Below are 5,800 nucleotides of genomic sequence, written 5' to 3' on the forward strand. Positions count from 1 at the left end.
TGATAGTGGGGGATTCAGCGATGGTAATGCCATTGAATGTCAAGGGGAGATGGTTAGAGTCTTGCTTGTTGGAGATGGTCATTGCCTGGCACTTGTGTGGTGCGAATGTTACTTGCCACTTGTCAGCCCAAGTCTGAATGTTGTCCAGGTCTTGCTGCATATGGACACGGACTGCGTCAGTATCTGACGAGTCTCGAATGGTGCTGAGCAGTGTACAATCATCAGCAAACATCCCCACTTCTGACCTTATGATGGAGGGAAGGCCATTGATGAAACAGCTGAAGATGGTTGGGCCTAGGACACTGCCCTGAGGAACTCCTGCAGTGATGTCATGTGATTGAGATGAATGACCTCCAACAACCACAGCCAACTTCCTTTGTGCTAGGTATGATTCCAACCAATGGAGAGTCTTCCCCTTGATTCCCATTGACTTCAGTTTTGCTAGGGCTCCTTGATGCCACACTCGATCAAATGCTGCCTTGATGTCAAGAGCAGTCACTCTCACCTCACCTCTTGAGTTCAGTGAGTAATATTTTTATTCTGTTTTTATGTATCTGCAAGTGACAAAATTTGATGTTTCTGTGAAGCCTCATCTGATCGGGAGAATTGACAGGTGGCTTCTGCAGTCTCACAATAAGCTGCCATCTATTTTCCCCTAAGGAGAGAGTCATTGGTGTGCCTCGGTGCAAGGGCTCACCTTTGGACAGTGATTGACAGTGTTTGACGGCACCTCATTGCTGTCAAACACTGACAATTCATCTGTCAAAAAATTATGGTGCCTGTCACTTTAACAAAACCGGCAGATGAAGCATCATGCACTGACATCATCTGACACCAGTTTTCCCTTAATTGGCCGGCAAGTCCGCAGGGTGGGCTTAACAAGGCCAATCAGGGGAAAATAGCATCAGGTCATCAGACATCGCGGGGGGTGGGACTAGAACCCGGAAACCAGCAGTCCCGCCCCCAACGTGCCTCCTCAGGTAAGATCCTGGCCTATGCCTCTATGACTCTATAGAAATTTCTCCTGAATTCCCTATTGGATTTATGGGTGACAATATTATATTTATGACTGCTAGTTTTTGAATCCCCTACAAGTGGGAGCATCTTCTCTGCATCAAACCTATCGAACCCCTTCATCATTTTAAAGACCTCTATCAGGTCACCACTCAGCCGTCTCTTTTCTAGAGAAAAGAGCTTCAGTCTGTTCAGTCTTTCCTGATATCTTTAACCTCTCAGTTCTGGTATCATCCTTGTAAATCTTTCATTAAATCTTCCATCAATTCTTCCTATTACTCTACATTTCACCATCATACGCAGTTTATTATAAGTTGATGTCACTCAGCTGTCAGCTCAAACAGGAAAGTTTCTGGAGAATTTAAATAAGTAGATTTTTCTATAGAAGGATTTCTATTAAGTGATTTGAGAAAGAGCCAATAATGTTGAAACAAGCTTGGAAGCCTTTACAACAGATACTGATGCTTTAACTTTACAGTGTGTGCAACCAGGTATAAGTACACGTTAACATCGGCTGAGATCTCTTTATCATTTCACCTTTCTGTTCAGGTCTACCAAATGCAAGTCTGTGATAAATCCAACTGATAAGAGCAAAAATATTATAGTTGTCTCTCTTTTTCCCCTTGGCCCCTTCCAGATATATGGCCTTTTCCCCAACAATAATAAAGGTTGGACCATCTAGTCAGTATATTGTAAAATAAATTAGGAATCCTAGCTGGGATTATAAAAAGGACCTGATTCAAAAAGGGATATTGTATTTCCCTGACCTTGATAACCATCCTCATTCAATGAAGACATACTGATATTACAGGTGAATTTAATTCCTGTCTTAACTACAAAACAGCATTCCAATTTTTTTAATGTCCTCCAAGCCTAAAACTGTTGTTCACAACATTTCTTTTTAGGACATGAAGTATAAGGTAAATCTGAATTGCTTAATTTCATTATTCACACTTCTTAAGCAGATAGATTAACATTTGATGGGTTAAGATTTGATGGTACACATTTTAAAATTTAATCCCTCTAATTAAGTTAAAAAAAACAAATTAATCATACACGAGACCAAAAGTACCTTAATTTGTATTTGTGGAAATCATTAGAATTCTTGAAAGACATATAAATAACGGTACAATGATGGATATATTGGGTTGTTCATGACTACCCACATAGTAAAATGGTGTCGGTTTTTAATTATTTGTCTCCAGTTTTTAGGGTTTATGTCCCTAACTTTCAAGTTTATAGTTGGTGTTATTCAGACCTTAGAATTAAAGTGGGACCATTGACCATGGTCCCATTCAGATCTTGGGTGGAATTTGATGGAGCAGGGCAACTTGCAGTGTGCCGGTTAGTTAGACTTTTTCTTGCACCTTTCAGTAGAAAAATGTTTTGCTCTGCAAGTTGCTGGAAGTGTGAGCTGTTGAGGGCGGTGTTCGGGCAACAGGGCATCTGGGACCTTGGTGACAAACGGGACCAACAGTCTATCTCCTTAACCAATGAGGTTAAGGATTGAGAAATAAATAGCGGAAGGACTGAGAAGGTGGGTGAATTAGAATGGGAAAGAAAGGTTAGAGACAGCGAAGAAAGAGACAGAAAGGAAAATTAAGAAAAAAACTTAAAATTTGACCTTTTTAAATTCTGAAGGAATGAGACTCCATACTTTTAATTGTTCACTTTCTGGCCCAGAGAGGTTGATTGGCAGTCATTAACACTTACTGCATCGTTAAAATGATACTTACTCTAACAATTACTAGACTTGACTTTCTGTGGCAAGTTTAATTGCCAATTAATGTGCAAATGCAGCAATTTTATGAAACTCATGGGGAGGTTAAGGGCGAGATGCCGTTTTCGCAAAGCTAACGGCAGAGTGGCTTATTGTCCAACAAACTGTGTCAATTCACTATTCATGTTGTATCTCTTCCTCACCACAAGTTGCTGGCTGATTTGCACATTAATAACAGTGTGTGTAGTACACATGCCATTACTTTTTTGCAAATTAAGGCTCAATGTCTTTTTACTCTTGATTTTCAGAACATCTTGTAACCTGATTTGAGAGGTACAAAGAGCACCTTGATGATCGCCAGTAGGAAAATACAACCAATTCAGATTGTAGATAATGAAACAGCAGCAGGAGATCTTTCAGTTATATCCAACTTTCCTTTTTAGTTTGAGGTTACGCCAAGCCAATTAATAGTTTTCAATAAATTTTAATAAAATATACAATTTTGGTAGAGAGTGATTGATGTAATAAGCAGTAAAACCCACACACAGAAACTTACAATGACTCCAACTGCACCAAAGTCAACACTGTACAATGTTGTCTTCCAGCCAGATTTAATGAAGAATACAGTGGACTCTTCTTCACCTTGACCTCTTTCTGTCTGTGTGCTTACACTGCATAGTATACCACTGTTCATTAGAACCTCATTAAATACACAGCTGTAGTACTTTTCCCTATTCACAGACTGTAGCAATACAAAATTTATTCTTTGTATACTGTTAGCATAACTGTAAATTATTACAGTAATATTAAAATGGGCCTAGAAATTGGCTAAGGCCCGAAAAAGGGCGGGGGCATCCCACAGCGTTATTTGTCTGTGCTAATTCAAAGTGGTGCAAGCAGCACGCAAAATTTGTGCCGCCTGCTCATTTACATGATTGCAGCGCTGATCTCGGCACTAAACGTGCTGATAATTGGCTTAGCGCTCAACAGGGGGGCCAATATCAGGTGCAGTCTCCTGGCTAATAAAGTTTGGCCTAGGTTCTCTGCACTACTTAAAGGGGAGGTGCTTTGTTGCAGAAGCACCTCATTGCCAGTCTGAACATAGCCATGACGCAACAGCCAAGGGAAAGGGAAAGAAGATTTTCCAATGCGGCACTGGAGGCCTTGGTCCTGGGGGTCCAAAGAAGCCATGACGTCTTCCACCCACAGGAGGGAAGGAGGCCCTCAAGGCTGAACACCAGAAGGCTCTGGGAGGAGATTGCTCAAGCCGTCACTGCGACGAGTGTTGTCCCCAGGACCTGGATTCAGTGCCGCCAAAAGTTTAATGACTTCACACGAGTGGTCATGGTGAGTGAATGCATCACCAAATGACATATCCCACCATCTGCACCACAAGCCTCACACACTGCTCAATGCACCACACCACCAGCACTCATCTACCAACAATCTTTAGCAATCACGACTCATACCTCACAATCATAGCTTCATTGCACCCTCACACATGTACCACTGCTGCAAGCCTCACACCCACATTTCACACCTTGCACACACAGCCAGCTATTCAACCATGGCAGGCACATCACCCAAACACATTTCACCACACTCACTGACACACACATCACCCAAACACATTGCACCACACTCACTGACACACACATCACCCAAACACATTGCACCACACTCACTGACACACTTCACCCAAACACATTGCACCACACTCACTGACACACATATCACCCAAACACATTGCATCACACTCACTGACACACTCATCACCCAAATACATTGCACCACACTCACTGACACACTTCACCCAAACACATTGCACCACACTCACTGACACACACATCACCCAAACACATTGCACCACACTCACTGACACATTTCCCTTTCTCTTGTAGGTCAAGGAGGCACACAACCGCCGGGAGCACCAGCAGACGGGTGGAGGGCAAACCAGAATTGGAGATCTGGAGGAAGCAGTGCTCAAAATAATTGGTGGGGCAATCACAGAGTTCCTGGCAAGCGGAGGAGTGAAAAGCATTTCTGATGATGCTCATACTTAAACCTTCTTCTCACATTCCACTTCCCCCTCACCTCACAATCTCATCTCACGGAGAAGCTGCTGATGGTGTAAGCATGTATATCTTGCTTCCCCCCTTCCCCTCAACACAATCCTACCCTCATGCCTTTCTCCTTTCAGATGCCCAAGAACTGCCAGCAGCCCAGCCTGTCACTGAAGTTCTGGAGGAGGACAGTGATGGAGAAGAAGACACACCGGCACTGCATCTGACACTTGCAGACGCCAGCTCAGAAAATGGCACTGCCCGTACTTTAGAGGGGAGTATAGAGGCTGGATCTGCACATGGTGAGTCACCGAGCATAAGTGGGCTGCAGCCAGGGCAGGGGGAAGGGGTAGCTTGGGTGCCAGTTCCTTGGAGGTCATGTTCATGCACGAGTTCTGCTGCACAGGACTCAGATGATGACCTCGATGGGGCAACCTTCAGAAGAAAGGTGATGGGTATGCACATAGAAATGCTCAGTGCAATGGCAAGCTTGCCAGAGATCCTCTTGTCAGTGGAAAGGGGCATGGAGGAGTCCAGCTCCAACATTGCAAGGGGTTCTGTGTGGAGCTTGGAGCCCATGATTTCCAGGATGGAAATGATGGACAACTCCAGGAGAGACCTTGTGGACCCACAGGTGATGCTGGGTGTAATGGGCGATCTTGCAGCTTCCATTGCAGCACAGGTGGGAGCGACCCAACGACTCAGTGCTGTAGTGGAAGCCAAGCCTGAATGTCATCCAGGTCTTGCTGCATGCAGACAAGGACAGCTTCATTATCTGAACAGTTGCAAATGGAACTGAAAACCGTGCAATCATCATAGACATCCCCACTTCTGGCCTCATGATGGATGGAAGGTCATTGATGAAGCAGCTGAAGATGGTTGGGCCTAGGACACTGCCCTGAGGAACTCGTGTAGTGATGTCCTGGGGTGACGAGCATTAGCCTACAACAACCACAACCATATTCCTTTGTGCTAGATATGACTCCAGCCAAAGGAGAGTTTT

General features: G+C 44.0%; 1 pseudogene; it reads left to right on the top strand.

The window, feature by feature from the left end:
- The first annotated feature begins 3,841 nt into the window (after nucleotides 1–3,841).
- Nucleotides 3,842–5,596, top strand: LOC147109399 (uncharacterized; annotated as a pseudogene).
- Nucleotides 5,597–5,800: the final 204 nt, after the last annotated feature.

This window comes from Somniosus microcephalus, chromosome 12 (genome assembly GCF_052327205.1).
Source record: "Somniosus microcephalus isolate GS21.2 chromosome 12, FLI_Smic_1.0, whole genome shotgun sequence".
Classification (NCBI taxonomy): Eukaryota; Metazoa; Chordata; class Chondrichthyes; order Squaliformes; family Somniosidae; genus Somniosus; species Somniosus microcephalus.